An 18,674-nucleotide genomic window follows, 5' to 3' on the forward strand; every position below is an offset into this window, starting at 1 on the left:
TTGATTCTTTCCCTGTGCCAAAAGGGGTGGCTCTTATTCAATATGTCGATGACATCTTGTTGGCTGCTGATACCCTTGACCAGTGCGAAGAAGGACCACTGTTATTGCTCTCATTTCTTGCATCTCATCATCACAAGGTCTCTTGGAAGAAATTGCAATATTGTAGACAGCAGGTTACCTACTTAGGTCACCTCCTGTCTAAGGAGGGAAGTGCACTCACACCAGACCGCATTCAAGCTATTTTAGACACGCCTGTGCCCTGTACTCAGAAGGATGTTCGTGCACTGATTGGCCTTACTTCTTTCTGTAGGCAATGGATCCCTAACTTTTCCTACAATATCAAGCCCTTGTTGGCCCTTTTGACTAAAGACTCTCCGATGCCCCTCCCATGGACTATTGAATGTCAGAATGCTTTCCCACAGTTACGTCAAGCTCTTTGTTCTGCACCAGTATTAGGAACTCCAGACTACACTAAGGCCTTCACACTCTATGTACATGAGAGGGACAGTTGTGCCCTCTCGGTTTTAACCCAGAAACACAGTGATAAGCAGCATCCTTGTGCATGTTTTTCAGCTGTACTTGATCCAGTTGCTCGCGCGTTGCCTGGGTGTTTTCGAGCGGTAGCGGCGACAGCTGTGTCCATACGTCAGAGTGAGGGAATAGTCTTGTCACATAGATTGCTTGTGTTAGTACCCCATGCAGTTGACTCCCTGTTAAACCAGACGAAAACACAGCATTTGACTAGTGCTCGCATGACAGGCTATGAATTGACACTTTTGGCCCCTCATATTACATTGAAAAGATGTTTGACTTTAAACCCCACTACACTATTGCCATTCCCAGCTACTCAGTCCCAGTCACATGAGTTGCATGACTGTATATCCCTTACTGAAGAACAAACAAAGGGTCGTGTTGACCTACAAGATACTCCCCTTTCTAGTGTCGATGGGGAATTGTGGGTTGATGGGTCCTGCTTGAAATTGCCTGATGGCACAACATCAGCTGCGTACGCAATTACAACACTTCAGACAGTAGTTGAGACAGCCCGCATCCCACAGAAGTCAGCTCAGGCAGCTGAGTTGATAGCGCTAACAAGAGCATGTGAGCTTAGCAATGATCTGCTCGTTAACATCTACACTGATAGCCGATATGCTTTTGGAGTGGCTCACGGATTTTGGGCTACTCTGGAAGGAAAGACGCTTCCTTACATCACATGGGACACAAATAGAGCATGGGGAATTAGTACATAATCTCCTTACTGCCTTGACATATCCTAAGAAAGTAGCGATTGTTAAGTGTAGCGCACACAAGAAAGTGACTGATTAAATAGGACAGCGCAATGCCTTTGCGGATCACACAGCCTGTGAGACTGCAATGCAGCGGAGTACTACATCTGTGTATGTGGTTAAGTCACAGGCTGAACGTTGGCATGATGCCGGGCAAGAAGTGCTGGACATGCAGCGATCTGCTTCTGCTGATGAATTAGACCAATGGTCTAAGGAGGGAACATTGGATGATGAGGGCTGTTGGAGGAATAAAGAAATGACCAAATGGAGATTACCCACAGCCTAATTACACCCCATGATTCACATGGCAAATGGGCCGGCACATGTTGGAGCATCCTCAATAGCAAGTTTGGGATCATCCAGATATTGCCGGCACAGCTAAAAAAAATAGTCCAGTCTTGTCTGATTTGTCTTCAGTATAATCCTGGAAAGTGAACACAAACTCTCACAGGAGGATTTGCAACACCAACTGCACCTTTTGAGGTACTGCAAATGGATTATATCCAGCTTGAATGCTGTGATAACCTGAAATATGTCCTAGTAGTGGTATGTGCCTTTAGTAAATGGATAGAGGCATACGCTACGAAAGATAATACAGTTCTTACTATAGCAAAAGTGCTCCTAAAGGAGTTTATCCCCAGATTCGGCGTTTGCCGAGTTTTGTGGAGTGACAACGTACCCCATTTCATTGGGCAAGTTGTTGAGTATGTCTTGAAAGGATTGGGAATCAAGCAGAAGTTCCATGCTGCTTTCCACCCACAATCAGTAGGGCTAGTGGAACAATACAATTCTACCTTTAAGCTTAAGTTGGCCAAAATACAGGCTTCCACATCTCTGAAATGGCCTGATTCACTGCCCTTGGCATTGCTATCCATTAGATCGGTACCACATACACGATCTGGCCTCACACCGCATGAGGTGGTTTTCGAGCGGCCAATGAATATTTGAGAGATTCATAAGCCATGCTCTAAGCATGATGTACTTTGTGTGTTGATGAGTGACTACTTGTCTCAGTTGACTGACAGCTTGCTTTCTATTCATCAACAGGTTCGGGAGACATTTCCAGACAGGTCGCAGGGTGAGGGTCATGATCTATGGCCCGGGGACTTTGTGGTGACAAAGTCCTTCCAGAGAGCCAGCTCCCTAGCCCCGAGGAGCCGTGGCCCTGAGCAGGTGCTCTTGGCTACCAGGACTGCGGTGCGAGTGATCAATTGGATGAACTGGGTGCATGCAGCCCATTGTCGGAAGGTTCCCCATGACTTAGTGAGCCCAGCTGTGTTGGCAGATCACCAGGACATCCTGGACACAGAGAAAGGACAAGCCACGTCACCTGAAGAACCTGAGGAAGTCTTCCTGGACCACACGATCCCTGGTGCATCTCGATATCAGCTGCGACCCCGGAAGAGAGACACGTTGTTGCAAAAAAAGGAGACCGTTTGAGCCACTGTCCTGGGTTAGTGAAAACCTGAGTAGCAAAGGGGGGACCCTTGTAGTGATACCCGTCTCAACCACAGTGAAGAAACCAACGGCTGCCCAGGATTTCAGGGCCCCATCTGCCTTGTTGATCAATGTCGAGATGAACATGCCTGCGGAAAAGAAATCAACTGCTACGAGAGTCTGTGATCGAAAGACTGTGTTTATTATTGGACTTACTTCCATGGTTATCATCATTGCTACGATAATATGGGTTGTAGAGGGAGTAACTCCTGCTCGAAATCTACTGACTGTCACTACTCCTGTTCCCATTGAGCATAAGTACTTTACTCTCCCTTATCATGAGCAGCAACACAGGATGTCCTACCTCAACAATACGTTTGTTCAAATGTTGCATCACACCCATAATGCTACGAACATCACCAACTGTTGGGTGTGTGGAATGATGCCAGCTCATCAGAAAAAGGGAGGAACTCCTTTCATTCCTCTGCCGTTTTCATACAATGGTTCTTGTAGGGCCTGGTTTGCGCTTCTATGGGCATCTGAAGTTGCTAACATTACTTATGCTGATGTAGGTGTATTGAATGCCTGGTTGAACAGAGTTTGCTACCCTGATGAGGAAGGAGAGCCACAAGCTAAAGGAACTGTATGGGAAATGGAGGAGTATCGCCAAGGAAACTCTTCCATGCGCTATGTTTTCCCTAACACTCGAACTGTCAAGGGTAATGGACCTCCTGTTATAGCTGTGTCTAGAGCACGAGCAGACCTGTGTGTGAACTGTATTGGAAGTATTCCTGTGGGGAAAAGTTACTGTACTCTGGTGTTGAATATTACTGGAGTAAACAATAGCAGTTTTATGTCATCACACAACACCTATTTTATTTGTGGAAATAAAGGATATTAGCATTTACCCATTGGTTGGTCAGGAACCTGTTATGTGTCCTTTTCGCTACCACATGTGTTTTTGGCTCCTGCATTCTACCATAAAGACTAAACTGTACAAAGACATTTCTAAGAGCCGATCAAAGAGAACAATAAATCATGATGAGGTGGATCAGACTGATACTGCACTGCAGCAATATGTTGACTTTGATTTGGGACTGTTCTTCTTTGTTGGTGCTTCCTTAAACAGACGGAAGATCAGACGCTTGACACATGTTGTAGAGGCTGTAACCAATCAGACCGCTATGGCACTTGGAAACATCACGGAAGAGCTACAAATTGCGAGAATTGTGCGCTCCAAAACAGGATGATCCTCTACGTGGTTCTAGCGGACCGTGGTGGAGCATGCCGCATCATTGGGAGCAGTTGCTGCGTGTATATCCCTGACCACGCCCCTTCAGATGAAATTTCGAAGTTGCATAAAATAGCCTCTGAAATCCATCCGAATTCAGGAACTTGCACTTTTACTGGACAATGACCACTACCTGGGGTTGGAAGCTATTGTCAGCCTTTTTTTCTGCTGCTTATGTATACAATGTGGACCGATGCTTTGTTCCCTTTGTGCTGCTACCTGTACCTCATGTATCCCAATCAAACAAAGTACCAAAAATGTAAATACCCGACTAGTAACTGACCAAGAAATAAGAAAACTGATGCTATTTGATGTTAGTGATAATTTTCATGTTTCTTCTATTGCATAGCGAATGCCTTCAGCTAATGCTAAAAGGGGCGCCTGTAATAATCGACAGAAATTGCCTTTAGCATGAGCTGAATCCATCTTAGTTGTGGCAGCCATTTTTGTTAAGCCACGTGATTCTACCGTCTTCACTGTTGCTTGCTTTTCTATTCTGCTTGAGTCATCAACTGTAGTTAACTCTTTCAGTACTGAGCCAGAGCTATGTATATGCTCAGAAAGGCCTGTAGCTGCTAGAATGCACCTGTCTTAGAGTGTAACTGTCAGGATATTCCAACTGATGTAAGCAGTTCTGTTTCTCCTCCCACCCTGCTGACTAAGTGATTTCTATCTGTCCATGTTAGTCAATAGCTATTCTTGTGTATGCCTGTACCTCCCATTTGAGTCCCCATGCTTACTCAGCAACAAAGCCTGTATAAAAGGCCCATGTTTTCTGTATTCCATGTACTACCTCCTACAGTGGCCTGAGGGTACTGTATTGATGTAGTCCCACTCATGAGTGACTAATAAACTTGTTCTTTGATATTCCAGCTTCCGTGCCAATCTCTACTTTGTTGGTTTAAGAACCAGTGGACAGATAAGGGTGAAACCCTGCACCGGTGGGCCCCTAAAAAGGCTCATTTCCACAGCACTTCAGTCAACCATCGAAGAATCCAACCCAAAGTGAGGAGACTGCAGGAGAGCACTTTCTAACCTAGCATGGCCTGCGCTGTGAAAGTAAATTGAGTGCTGGATGCCCCAAGGCTGGGTGAGCCCTTCTGTTACAGCATCATGAAACTCAATGGTTAATAGTAGAAGGGATCTAGAAGAAGCCTGTGTGTCATTTGTCATCAGTTTAACATACTTATTGTGGTAGGTTTCTCTGGAAAAGTCAGGTGAATGGTATCTCCACTCCTGGGGTGAGCGCAGTATAAAACAATGTAAGTCTCTTAATTTGTTATCCTGCATTGTAGTAAGTTTGGGTATTGATCCGTAAGCTGAGCAGTATATCAATATCTGGCCGAATGAAGTGCCTGTGCTCCAGGTCTGCTGATGTGTTGGTCAATAGCTGAGCTCCTGGAGCGAGGGGTGGAGGGCCCCACCACTAGTTGAGTGGCAGTTAATCAATTTTAGACCCCCTATTTGTGGCAAGGCTTGCCCCTGGCTGAGGCAGATCATATCTACCCTGAGGAAGGAGACTCAAGCAGCTGACAAGCTTCACATCACCCAGGGGTGTGTAGGGACAATTAAGGGAGGAGGGCAAATGGCAGCTCACCCGGATGTTGCACTGCCACTCTGTATAGAGGGTACATTGGGCTCAGGAGAGCAAACCGCTGTAGCGTTGAAGCAGCACTGGTAGCTGAGCCCCACTACTGAATCAAGTAGGTGGTAGAGGGACGTATTGGCCAGAGTGGGCATCCCTTGTGGCACCAAACCTCCAGGCTCAACAAAGCCGAGCATCCGCCTGCCACCTGTTAGCCACATCTCCATTATTATCGGAACAGCCAAGAGGTCAGAAAGGTATTGACGTGAAGTCGCCGAAACAGGAGATCTCACACCAGCAATTGACACATGTAGCCTGGCCAGCCAACCGTCCAAGCCCAGAGTGCATCAATTCCATGGTGGGAGGCATGTACAACTGGGGTATACCCACACTGCTCCCACAGCGATGAGGTGGTAAGATGGTGCCGCAAGCCCGTGCATTAGCCTATTTATAGGCGCAGGAAGCAGAATGGTACAGGTGTTGGGTCGGCACTCCTTCAAAAGACATTTGCATCATGAGCAGTCCGATCACTACCCATAAGGAGCATCTTTACCAATTGGAATATAGAAACATTTGTGTATTGTAATACTCCGGTTGGCTCAAGTCAATTAGTATCTGAGCAATAATGATATCAACACTCTAAATCGTAGACATTTTGAGACCGGTCAGATAATGAAGTCTCGCCCATTCTCTGGAGGTCTCAAGTAGCTCTCTTTCACAAAGCCTCCTTAGTTATCAATCCTCTTTCTTCTCTCTGTTGGAGCGCTGTCGCTACCATTTTCAACTTTAGTTTGACTATCTGGGCCTCAAATGTTTCAGAATTGGTCAAATTCAAGATTTTCATGGCTTCTTCCCTGTGTTGGACTGAATGTTGCTTCTCATTTATGGTGAAGAAAAGATAAAAGGGAAACGTCAATCAATATAGAATTTTTTCATTTTGAATCACATTGCTAAACTATATGCAAACATTTCCTCTATATTCATTCCAGTCGTTACAAATGCGGGACCATTTTTTGGGACAACCCCTAGCTACATATAAAGATTTTTCACGAAACATGCACCAGTCCATGTCCCTCTTCCATGCGGAGATCGCAGGTGCCCGTGATGTCCCACATTTCTGAGCGATGTTACGTTTCGCTATCATAAACCCCAACGTGACCAAAGTGATACATGTATTGTTTAGATCCGTGGGCTCCCATACGTTCAGGAGACATCTCTTAGCCTCCAGAGGGAGTGCATGCTCTAACACTTCACTCACCACCTCATGTATCTTCTTCCAGTACTTCTGGACAAATGCGCATTCCCAAAGTATGTGGAGGAATGTACCCTCACTTCCACAGCCTCTTCTACATTTGCCATCTACTGCTCTTCCCATCTGCACCATACCGGGTCCCGTGATATAGATCCGGTGCAAAAGTTTGAGCTGTACTAGCCTCAGCCTCGCTGCAATGGCTACCTCCCGTGGTGAAGCTACCGCTGTAACCCAGTCTTCGTCGTCAAGTATTATACCATCCCTTTCCCACTATTCCCGCAATTTCACAAGGGGGTCTCCGGAGTGATTCACTAACTTCTTGTATGTGGGGGGCGCTAGAGGGCGCCAGACCAACATGGCCGCACATCCGTGAGGCTCTCGCCCGCCGGGCGCTTTGAATCTCCATTAGCCCATCCTACGTCTAAGGGACACGACTCTGACCAGCCCTATTTGATGGGCAGTGGGCGCGGAACAGGTTCACCGACTTAAAGAACATTCTGGCCGGTGGTTCGCCAGCAAAGACCGCCGACGTCCCCCGCGGCCGCTGTGACTGCTCGGCTGATGCGAGGAGGCCGGCTGCCGCGCACACGCTGCAGCGGGGATCTGACGGGCGCGCTGGGCCGCAGAGCGCGGCCAAGGCTGAGAGCAGATACCGGCGCCGGACGCTCCTGCGGTGGCTTCCCCCTGCCCATCGCCGACCTCCAGACATACCGGTGAGGCGAGGGTGAGCTGAAGCTCGGAGGGGGACGCGGAGCTGCGGGGCTGCCTTCGGGGGCCGGAGCATGCCTTGCGGGGCTGGCGAGGAGTGCCCCATCTAGCTCCGGACGGCCCTGGGTGCGGCGGGGGGTGCGTTATCTCTGCTGTTGATGCCCCCCCCCACAGGGCGCGACACGAGGACTCCGCTGCTTGTCCTGGCTCTCCGCTATAATATCAGTGCAGGAGGCGCCTGATTGAGACTGCCCCCTGGGCTCGTGGCCCTTCTCCTGGCAAGAACTACTGCCTCTGACGCATGGTGGCTGTCTTTGGACCCTCCGACTTACCAACTTCGCAGGATTCGCAGGCGGGTCGCTGTCGGCGGTAACCAGGGTGCAGCCCGGCTCTCTCCCTGCCATACACGTCCAGGCCCTAAATATATTGGTGGGGCTGCTCCGTGTTGGGGATCGGGCTCCGAGGCCGGGGGGCCGACCGACACTATGGGGAAGACGGATGCCAAACACGCCAAACAATCCCGGCTTCCATTCGAGGCTCCAACAAAAAAATCCCACGCCCCTCCGCCGGGAGACGATGATTCTGCGGGAGGCGGCACAGAGGAGGTGGATTGGAAAGCGCTCCTCCTGAACATGCAGACCAGCCTCACCTCCATTGACGCCAAGATCGATGGTATGTCGCGCCGCCTGGACTCAGTGGTGCATAGACTGGACCAGCACGAGGAGCGGTTTAAGGAGGCGGAACAGCGGGTCTCCGGGTTGGAAGATGGCGCAACGGTCACCACGTCCAAGGTATCGCAGATGGAGCGATTGCTGAAGGTAATCGCTGACAAAAATGAGGATTTAGAGGCGAGATCGCGACGAAACAATGTACGCCTTATTGGTCTGGCAGAGACTACCTCTGTGGGCAAGATGGAACTTTTCATCGAGAAGCTTCTCTCCGACCTTTTCGGCACGGACGCCTTCTCTCCCCAGCTGGTGGTGGAACGGGCTCACCGCACCTTGGGCCCTCGCCCCGTGCCCGGAGCGCCCCCAAGACCTATAGTAATCCGTTTTTTGAATTACAGGGATCGGGACACCCTTCTACGACTCGCCAGAGAAAAACAACCAGTCCTCTTCGAAAATACCACGCTCTCCTTCTTTCCAGACTTTACACAATCTGTACAGGATGCACGTCGCAAATTTGTACAGGTCAAGAAACTACTGCATCAACATGGACTTCAATACTCCATGTTATACCCGGCCCGGCTACGGGTTGTCCATCATGGCAAGCCCCACATATTTCAGGATCCTGCCCAGGTTGAACTGTTTCTGAAAGACCACAAAACTGAACTGGCTCACTCCCCTTCCGGGAGTGCGCGATCCCGATCACCCACTTCTGCCCTTGACTGACTGGGGATCTCCAGCTGCCATTAAGCTCCGCTTATGTTACTCTTTTGATGTACACTTGTTTTGCCTCTGCCAGTTTTTCTGTGAAGTTAAATTGCTGCTCCATATGTGACTCTGTGCGCTCGCCGTTATGGTGGAGCTACCACCTATCAGTCCTTGCCCTCCCTTATTGTTTTTTGATGGTTCCTTGACGATGTTTTAACTTGATTGCGCCCTGGCACCAACCTCCCCCTCCCGTGTTTCTCCACTGGGTCTAGGCTCCGGGGGATAGCGGGTGCGATATCGGGGGAGTGGGATGGCGGGTCTGGACCCCTGGTGTCCCCCACTTGGGTGTTCTCCAATGAGTGAATGACAAAACATTGTAGGTTTGTGAGGGGTTGGGAAGATGCCCGGCATGATTGGGATGTCGGAGTGGGAGGGTGGGTGGGTTCTCAGGGATTCGTTACAAGTTTGTTGTTTTTTTTTCAGCATGAACATTGCACGCATATTTGTTGATATAGCACAGTATGCCGCCCTTACTATCTGGCTGCATGTCTGGGACAGCCGCCGGTTGGATTTAGTGACCTGGGGTTCCCATGTCCAAGAACCTAGCGCACGCCACACACACTGAGCCAGGTGGGGGGGGACTGCTCACCGCTATTTCTTGGAATGTCAGGGGACTGGGAGACCCGAGGAAGAGGCGGCGAATCTTGGGTGCTTTGGATAGACTGCATGTTCAGGTCGTCTTCCTACAGGAGACACATATGGACCCTCTCCGTAGGGGATCCTTTGCTGCTAGGTGGGCTGCTCACTCGATCTTTGCATCATACTCATCCTATGCAAGAGGCACTGCTATTCTCTTAAAACGCGGGGTTCCTTATGTTCCCCTGGGTACAGCCAAGGACACTGAGGGCCGATATTGTATAGCGTGGGGCAGGATAGGCATCGAGACTATTACCCTGGCCTGCTCTTACGGTCCTAATTCCGATGACCCACGCAGTTTCATTGCTCTGTGGAACAAGATCTGTGAGGTAGGCTCCACGCACCTCATTTGGGGAGGTGACTTCAACGCTGTTTTAGACCCTGCCATGGATAGGTCCAACCCCTCTGCTTGCCACTATGATAACACACACAAATACCTGAGGGACATATGCGACACTCAGGATGTCGTGGATACCTGGCGCCACTTACACCCGACCTCCATGGAGGGCACGCACTGGAATAATGCTTATGCCACATGGGCCAGACTAGATTACATCATGGTAAATAGGGCACTGGCCCCCTCCCTGGTTACTGTACAACACACAGGCCGCACATTCTCCGACCATTCTCCAGTGCTCGCCAAGTTCCGCCTACCAGACATAATGGGTAGATCCCCGACATGGCGACTTCAGCCCAATATCTTACTCGATGAACTGTTCCGATCCGAACTATGTCAAGAACTAGAAGACTTTCTTTCCGGTAACAAGGGATCGGTAGACCACGTGGCCACCCTCTGGGAAGCACTGAAAGTCACGATTCGGGGAGTCTGCATCTCTAAGAGTTCCGGGGTGTTAAAGACCCTACGCGCCACACTACATAACTTAGAATCCACGCTACATACCCTGGAAACTAGTCCAGACTTTGCCGACAACACGGATGCGCAAGCGCAGTACCGCACGGCGATGTCAGAATACACTTCCACTGCTGACAGAGAGGTACGCTTCCGGGGCAAATACTTCAGGGCTCGGGCATACGGGGAGGGTGAACGTCCCGGTAGATCCCTTGCGAGCGCGGTGCGGCCGATGCGTGGCTCCAATTTTGTGTTAGAACTTAAGGGGGAAGAGGGGGTTCCCATACGCGACACACAGTCGCTCTTGGTGGCTTTCACTACACACTATTCTACACTTTACTCTTCCACCAGAGTTGGCGCGCTGGACATGGACGACTACCTGAGAGAGCTCACCCTGGGCTGGCTCTCGGATCGCCAGCGTGAGTTCTTGGCGGAACCCATAGGCCTGGACGAGATCAGAGATGCAATCAATCAGATGGCACCTGGAAAGGCCCCCGGTCTGGACGGGTTGCCCATGGATTTCTACAAGGCCTATATAGATATCCTAGCTCCGGTGCTCCGTGAAGTTTTTCTGGAGGCACATGAGTCTGGTGCGCTCCCCCCATCAATGCAGGAAGCGCTGATTACTTCTCTACTGAAACCGGGTAAACCGCCTCATTCTTGAGACTCTTACCGCCCTCTTTCTTTAATTAACTGCGACGCAAAAATTCTGGCCAAGGTTCTAGCCAACCGTTTACAGTTGTTACTGGGCGGTCTGGTGCTGTCTGATCAGGCTGGGTTCGTTCCTGGCAGAGCCACTTCCAATAATCTTCAGACGCTTTTCTCCATTATGCAAAAACAACAATTGATGGACAGAATGCAGAACAATGTCATACATTCACCCCAGTACAGAGATCTGGGCCTAAATCCATCGTTTTTTTGCTCACCATGCCATTCCAGTTTGAACCCAGCCATATGCAAATCAGTCTTGACCCTGTGCCCCATGGGAACAGTCCAGCCCGAACTGCCAAGCCAGGTCCTCCCTGGACTGGAAACAAGCATCCTAGGACCGGTTTCGGGCTTTCAGCCCTCGTCAGCCAGGATAGCCTGATTCCAGTGGCATGGAGAGCAAGGGACTCACGTCCGAGCATACCCTTCCCACTCGGGGTGACAAATGCAAAAACAACAATTGATGGACAGAATGCAGAACAATGTCATACATTCACCCCAGTACAGAGATCTGGGCCTAAATCCATCGTTTTTTTGCTCACCATGCCATTCCAGTTTGAACCCAGCCATATGCAAATCAGTCTTGACCCTGTGCCCCATGGGAACAGTCCAGCCCGAACTGCCAAGCCAGGTCCTCCCTGGACTGGAAACAAGCATCCTAGGACCGGTTTCGGGCTTTCAGCCCTCGTCAGCCAGGATAGCCTGATTCCAGTGGCATGGAGAGCAAGGGACTCACGTCTGAGCATACCCTTCCCACTCGGGGTGACAAATGCAAAAACAACAATTGATGGACAGAATGCAGAACAATGTCATACATTCACCCCAGTACAGAGATCTGGGCCTAAATCCATCGTTTTTTTGCTCACCATGCCATTCCAGTTTGAACCCAGCCATATGCAAATCAGTCTTGACCCTGTGCCCCATGGGAACAGTCCAGCCCGAACTGCCAAGCCAGGTCCTCCCTGGACTGGAAACAAGCATCCTAGGACCGGTTTCGGGCTTTCAGCCCTCGTCAGCCAGGATAGCCTGATTCCAGTGGCATGGAGAGCAAGGGACTCACGTCTGAGCATACCCTTCCCACTCGGGGTGACAAATGCAAAAACAACAATTGATGGACAGAATGCAGAACAATGTCATACATTCACCCCAGTACAGAGATCTGGGCCTAAATCCATCGTTTTTTTGCTCACCATGCCATTCCAGTTTGAACCCAGCCATATGCAAATCAGTCTTGACCCTGTGCCCCATGGGAACAGTCCAGCCCGAACTGCCAAGCCAGGTCCTCCCTGGACTGGAAACAAGCATCCTAGGACCGGTTTCGGGCTTTCAGCCCTCGTCAGCCAGGATAGCCTGATTCCAGTGGCATGGAGAACAAGGGACTCACGTCTGAGCAAACCCTTCCCACTCGGGGTGACAAATGCAAAAACAACAATTGATGGACAGAATGCAGAACAATGTCATACATTCACCCCAGTACAGAGATCTGGGCCTAAATCCATCGTTTTTTTGCTCACCATGCCATTCCAGTTTGAACCCAGCCATATGCAAATCAGTCTTGACCCTGTGCCCCATGGGAACAGTCCAGCCCGAACTGCCAAGCCAGGTCCTCCCTGGACTGGAAACAAGCATCCTAGGACCGGTTTCGGGCTTTCAGCCCTCGTCAGCCAGGATAGCCTGATTCCAGTGGCATGGAGAGCAAGGGACTCACGTCTGATGTCTGGCTGATGATGGCTGATAGCCAGAAACCGGTCCTAGGATGCTTGATTCCGGTCCAGGGAAGACATGGCTTGGCAGTTCGGGCTGGACTGTTCCCATGAGGCACAGGGTCAAGACTGATTTGCATATGGCCATGTCTGAACTGGGGTGGTGTGGTGAGCAAAATAACGATGGATTAAACCCAGATCTGTGACTGGGGGTGAATGTTTTGCCATTGTGCAACATTCCGTCCATCATTTTGTGTGTTTTGCTGTTCACCCTATGTGGGAAGGGTATGCCCAGACGTGGGTCCCGTGCTCACTATGCCACTGGAGTCAAGCTATCCTGGCTGATGATGGCTGATAGCCAGAAACCGGTCCTAGGATGCTTGATTCCGGTCCAGGGAAGACATGGCTTGGCAGTTCGGGCTGGACTGTTCCCATGAGGCACAGGGTCAAGACTGATTTGCATATGGCCATGTCTGAACTGGGGTGGTGTGGTGAGCAAAATAACGATGGATTAAACCCAGATCTGTGACTGGGGGTGAATGTTTTGCCATTGTGCAACATTCCGTCCATCATTTTGTGTGTTTTGCTGTTCACCCTATGTGGGAAGGGTATGCCCAGACGTGGGTCCCGTGCTCACTATGCCACTGGAGTCAAGCTATCCTGGCTGATGATGGCTGATAGCCAGAAACCGGTCCTAGGATGCTTGATTCCGGTCCAGGGAAGACATGGCTTGGCAGTTCGGGCTGGACTGTTCCCATGAGGCACAGGGTCAAGACTGATTTGCATATGGCCATGTCTGAACTGGGGTGGTGTGGTGAGCAAAATAACGATGGATTAAACCCAGATCTGTGACTGGGGGTGAATGTTTTGCCATTGTGCAACATTCCGTCCATCATTTTGTGTGTTTTGCTGTTCACCCTATGTGGGAAGGGTATGCCCAGACGTGGGTCCCGTGCTCACTATGCCACTGGAGTCAAGCTATCCTGGCTGATGATGGCTGATAGCCAGAAACCGGTCCTAGGATGCTTGATTCCGGTCCAGGGAAGACATGGCTTGGCAGTTCGGGCTGGACTGTTCCCATGAGGCACAGGGTCAAGACTGATTTGTATATGGCCATGTCTGAACTGGGGTGGTGTGGTGAGCAAAATAACGATGGATTAAACCCAGATCTGTGACTGGGGGTGAATGTTTTGCCATTGTGCAACATTCCGTCCATCATTTTGTGTGTTTTGCTGTTCACCCTATGTGGGAAGGGTATGCCCAGACGTGGGTCCCGTGCTCACTATGCCACTGGAGTCAAGCTATCCTGGCTGATGATGGCTGATAGCCAGAAACCGGTCCTAGGATGCTTGATTCCGGTCCAGGGAAGACATGGCTTGGCAGTTCGGGCTGGACTGTTCCCATGAGGCACAGGGTCAAGACTGATTTGCATATGGCCATGTCTGAACTGGGGTGGTGTGGTGAGCAAAATAACGATGGATTAAACCCAGATCTGTGACTGGGGGTGAATGTTTTGCCATTGTGCAACATTCCGTCCATCATTTTGTGTGTTTTGCTGTTCACCCTATGTGGGAAGGGTATGCCCAGACGTGGGTCCCGTGCTCACTATGCCACTGGAGTCAAGCTATCCTGGCTGATGATGGCTGATAGCCAGAAACCGGTCCTAGGATGCTTGATTCCGGTCCAGGGAAGACATGGCTTGGCAGTTCGGGCTGGACTGTTCCCATGAGGCACAGGGTCAAGACTGATTTGCATATGGCCATGTCTGAACTGGGGTGGTGTGGTGAGCAAAATAACGATGGATTAAACCCAGATCTGTGACTGGGGGTGAATGTTTTGCCATTGTGCAACATTCCGTCCATCATTTTGTGTGTTTTGCTGTTCACCCTATGTGGGAAGGGTATGCCCAGACGTGGGTCCCGTGCTCACTATGCCACTGGAGTCAAGCTATCCTGGCTGATGATGGCTGATAGCCAGAAACCGGTCCTAGGATGCTTGATTCCGGTCCAGGGAAGACATGGCTTGGCAGTTCGGGCTGGACTGTTCCCATGAGGCACAGGGTCAAGACTGATTTGTATATGGCCATGTCTGAACTGGGGTGGTGTGGTGAGCAAAATAACGATGGATTAAACCCAGATCTGTGACTGGGGGTGAATGTTTTGCCATTGTGCAACATTCCGTCCATCATTTTGTGTGTTTTGCTGTTCACCCTATGTGGGAAGGGTATGCCCAGACGTGGGTCCCGTGCTCACTATGCCACTGGAGTCAAGCTATCCTGGCTGATGATGGCTGATAGCCAGAAACCGGTCCTAGGATGCTTGATTCCGGTCCAGGGAAGACATGGCTTGGCAGTTCGGGCTGGACTGTTCCCATGAGGCACAGGGTCAAGACTGATTTGCATATGGCCATGTCTGAACTGGGGTGGTGTGGTGAGCAAAATAACGATGGATTAAACCCAGATCTGTGACTGGGGGTGAATGTTTTGCCATTGTGCAACATTCCGTCCATCATTTTGTGTGTTTTGCTGTTCACCCTATGTGGGAAGGGTATGCCCAGACGTGGGTCCCGTGCTCACTATGCCACTGGAGTCAAGCTATCCTGGCTGATGATGGCTGATAGCCAGAAACCGGTCCTAGGATGCTTGATTCCGGTCCAGGGAAGACATGGCTTGGCAGTTCGGGCTGGACTGTTCCCATGAGGCACAGGGTCAAGACTGATTTGCATATGGCCATGTCTGAACTGGGGTGGTGTGGTGAGCAAAATAACGATGGATTAAACCCAGATCTGTGACTGGGGGTGAATGTTTTGCCATTGTGCAACATTCCGTCCATCATTTTGTGTGTTTTGCTGTTCACCCTATGTGGGAAGGGTATGCCCAGACGTGGGTCCCGTGCTCACTATGCCACTGGAGTCAAGCTATCCTGGCTGATGATGGCTGATAGCCAGAAACCGGTCCTAGGATGCTTGATTCCGGTCCAGGGAAGACATGGCTTGGCAGTTCGGGCTGGACTGTTCCCATGAGGCACAGGGTCAAGACTGATTTGCATATGGCCATGTCTGAACTGGGGTGGTGTGGTGAGCAAAATAACGATGGATTAAACCCAGATCTGTGACTGGGGGTGAATGTTTTGCCATTGTGCAACATTCCGTCCATCATTTTGTGTGTTTTGCTTTTCTCCATTATGCACAATGTAGACCCTGAATTGCCATTGGTGGCGGTCTTCCTGGACGCCACCAAGGCCTTTGACTCCCTGGAATGGGACTATCTGCACTGTATCCTACGCAATATGGGATTCCCGCTGGGTTTCACACGCTGGATCGATATCCTGTATGACCGGCCGATCGCTAGGGTGGGGATAAATGGGCGGATATCGGAGGCTTTCGCGATCTCGCGGGGCACCCGTCAGGGGTGCCCACTATCCCCGTTATTGTTCGCGGTGGCGATGGAACCGCTGGCTGCCCGGCTCTGACAACATCACCGAGACAAGGCGTTGCGTTGTCTCCAGAGAGAGGTGCTAATCTCCTTGTATGCGGATGACATCACACTATACATCCGGGATCCCGCCACTAACCTAAATCCCATCCTTCGGGAGTTTATTCGCTTCGCGGGTTTGTCTGGGGTTCATATTAACTGGGGCAAGTCCACTGTCTTTCCGCTTACCGCGTCTGCTCAGCCGTTCCAGCTGGAATACCCCTTACGCTGGGAGGAGGATGAAGTCAGATACCTAGGCATACTTCTCTCTCGTGATCGGGAGGAGTTGATGCGGCTGAACTATGGTCGCACCTTTGACCACATTCAGACCTGCGTGGCCAGGTGGATCACGCTGCCTCTCTCCCTCGCAGGCCGAGCCTCCCTCATCAAGATGGTGGTCCTTCCTAAGCTCCTCTACCTCTTCCTAAATATCCCCTATTACCCTGGCCGGTCCTTTTTTCAACTCCTGCGCTCTGAGCTTATTCGACTGGTCTGGGGAGGAAAGAGGCCACGTCTCAGTTGGGAGACATTGACTCGTCCTTTCGTGCAGGGGGGGTTGGACCTGCCGAACTTTGAGCTGTACTATTACAGCGCACAAGCCCACTTCGTTCACCACTGGATCCACCCCACTCCCTTCTTACCACAGACAGCTGTGGAACATTGGCTGGCGGATCCTATCCCACTGACAGGGGCGATATTTAGTGCGCCAGAGACACGATCGACATATCGCACCACTATTTCCAGCTCCATTCTAGCGTGGCGATACATAGCGAAACTCACCGACACGACTTTGCTCTATTCTCCATTGCTTCCCCTGGCATATCACCCCCTACTGCCCCTCTTACAAGAACAATTGTTTAAAAACTTTATGGCCAAATTCCATATCAAGACGTGGGGGGATCTCTATCATGATGGCCTCTTCCGCTCCCTGACACATTTATTCAATGACACTGCCCCAACCTCCATGGACACATTCCTTTATATCAGGCTTCGTAGTGGTATCCGAGCACTGACGGGGGACTTCCCTAGCGAACCACCTATTTTAGAGCCCCTCCATCAACTACTCAAGGCTGTCACTCCTTCACACGCGGTCTCCACCCTATACCACTCATTACGCACTTCACCAGATTCCCTGCCTTGTAGGGCACGGGCCAAATGGGAGGAGGAATTGGGTCAGCCCATAGATGACGAGCTTTGGAGCTATTGTTGCTTGCAAACCGACCAAATCTCCTCCGCAGTAGGTTTAGGGTGATTCACTATAAATTCCTACATCGGCTGTATTGTACTCCGGCGCACATGCACAGGGTGGGTCTCCGAGAGGAAGATCTCTGCTGGCGCTGCCATGCTCCCGCGGCAGATTTCCTTCATACGGCATGGGGATGCCGTGAATTAGCCACTTACTGGCAACATGTGTATTCCGGCATTTCAGAAATGATTGATGTCCCTCTTGTACCCTCTCCGACGCAGGCACTATTGGGCTACACCAAAACTATTAAGAAGCCGGTTCGTAGATTTGTCATTATCGCCCTTCTCATGGCTAAGAGACTCGTAGCCTGTAGATGGGGGAGGGGTAGAGCTCCCAAATTTAAGGATTGGATCAAAGACATGCTTCATTGTCAGGACAATGTGCTTCTATACGCAGAACTCCTCCCTTCCGCATCCCGGCCAATTGACATTTGGGGTCCCCTTCAAACGTATCTGTTGTCACACCCGCAGATATAACTCACTCTTTCCACCCCGTCAACATTAGATTTTCATGCAGTTCATTGTGAGGCTACACCCCAACTGAGGAGGCGGGAATTATTGGGATGTCGCCAAGCAACGAGACCTTAGTCCCCCTCTACCTCTCTTGTTCTCCGGCATGGATGTATCTCATGGTACTGCTATGTTGCGCTGGGTGTTGGAAGGGGGGGGAGGGAGTAACATTACACAGTACTGAAAGTCGCCTTTACACGCCCGGGGTATGCTACTATGAAACGATTACTGACTGCGAAGTCTTCCATGGTAGATATGACCTGTTCTTCGAGTTTGCCTCCTATTATCACTGTTTATATGCCGCAGCCGGCCCCTAGAGGGTTGTAGGCAGGCAGCTGTGTTCAACTCTAAACTCCACCTTCGTACCAGGCCGCCGGCCACTTGTTGGTTGTAGGCATGGGGCTGTGTAATGTGTAATCATGCTGAATAAAGGTTTTTGAAATACAAAAAAAAAAAAAAAAAATTCTTGTATGTGAGCAAAATGGTCTTCGTTGGTAAATAGCCATTGAGGAGTCTGTCCTCAAGAGGCGTGGACTCAGGGGGGTCTCTCCCTTTTGG

The 18,674-nt window shown here is 50.5% G+C and overlaps 1 protein-coding gene across 4 annotated transcripts in view; it reads left to right on the forward strand.

Annotated features, from left to right (window-relative positions):
- LOC146861881 (uncharacterized) overlaps window positions 1–18,674 on the forward strand; it is a 133,124-nt gene that overhangs the window by 42,242 nt on the left and 72,208 nt on the right. Inside the window, exon 1 of one of the 4 annotated variants that reach the window (XM_085641055.1) lies at window positions 4,245–5,104. The exons of 2 other annotated variants lie outside the window; for them this stretch is intronic. The gene's annotated coding sequence lies outside the window, so the exon portion shown is untranslated. Of the gene's footprint in view, window positions 1–4,244; window positions 5,105–18,674 lie in introns of those variants that run through there. One more of the 4 variants, XM_085641054.1, reaches the window with a different exon arrangement.

Source organism: Triturus cristatus, chromosome 2_2 (assembly GCF_964204655.1).
Source record: "Triturus cristatus chromosome 2_2, aTriCri1.1, whole genome shotgun sequence".
NCBI classification, from domain to species: domain Eukaryota; kingdom Metazoa; phylum Chordata; class Amphibia; order Caudata; family Salamandridae; genus Triturus; species Triturus cristatus.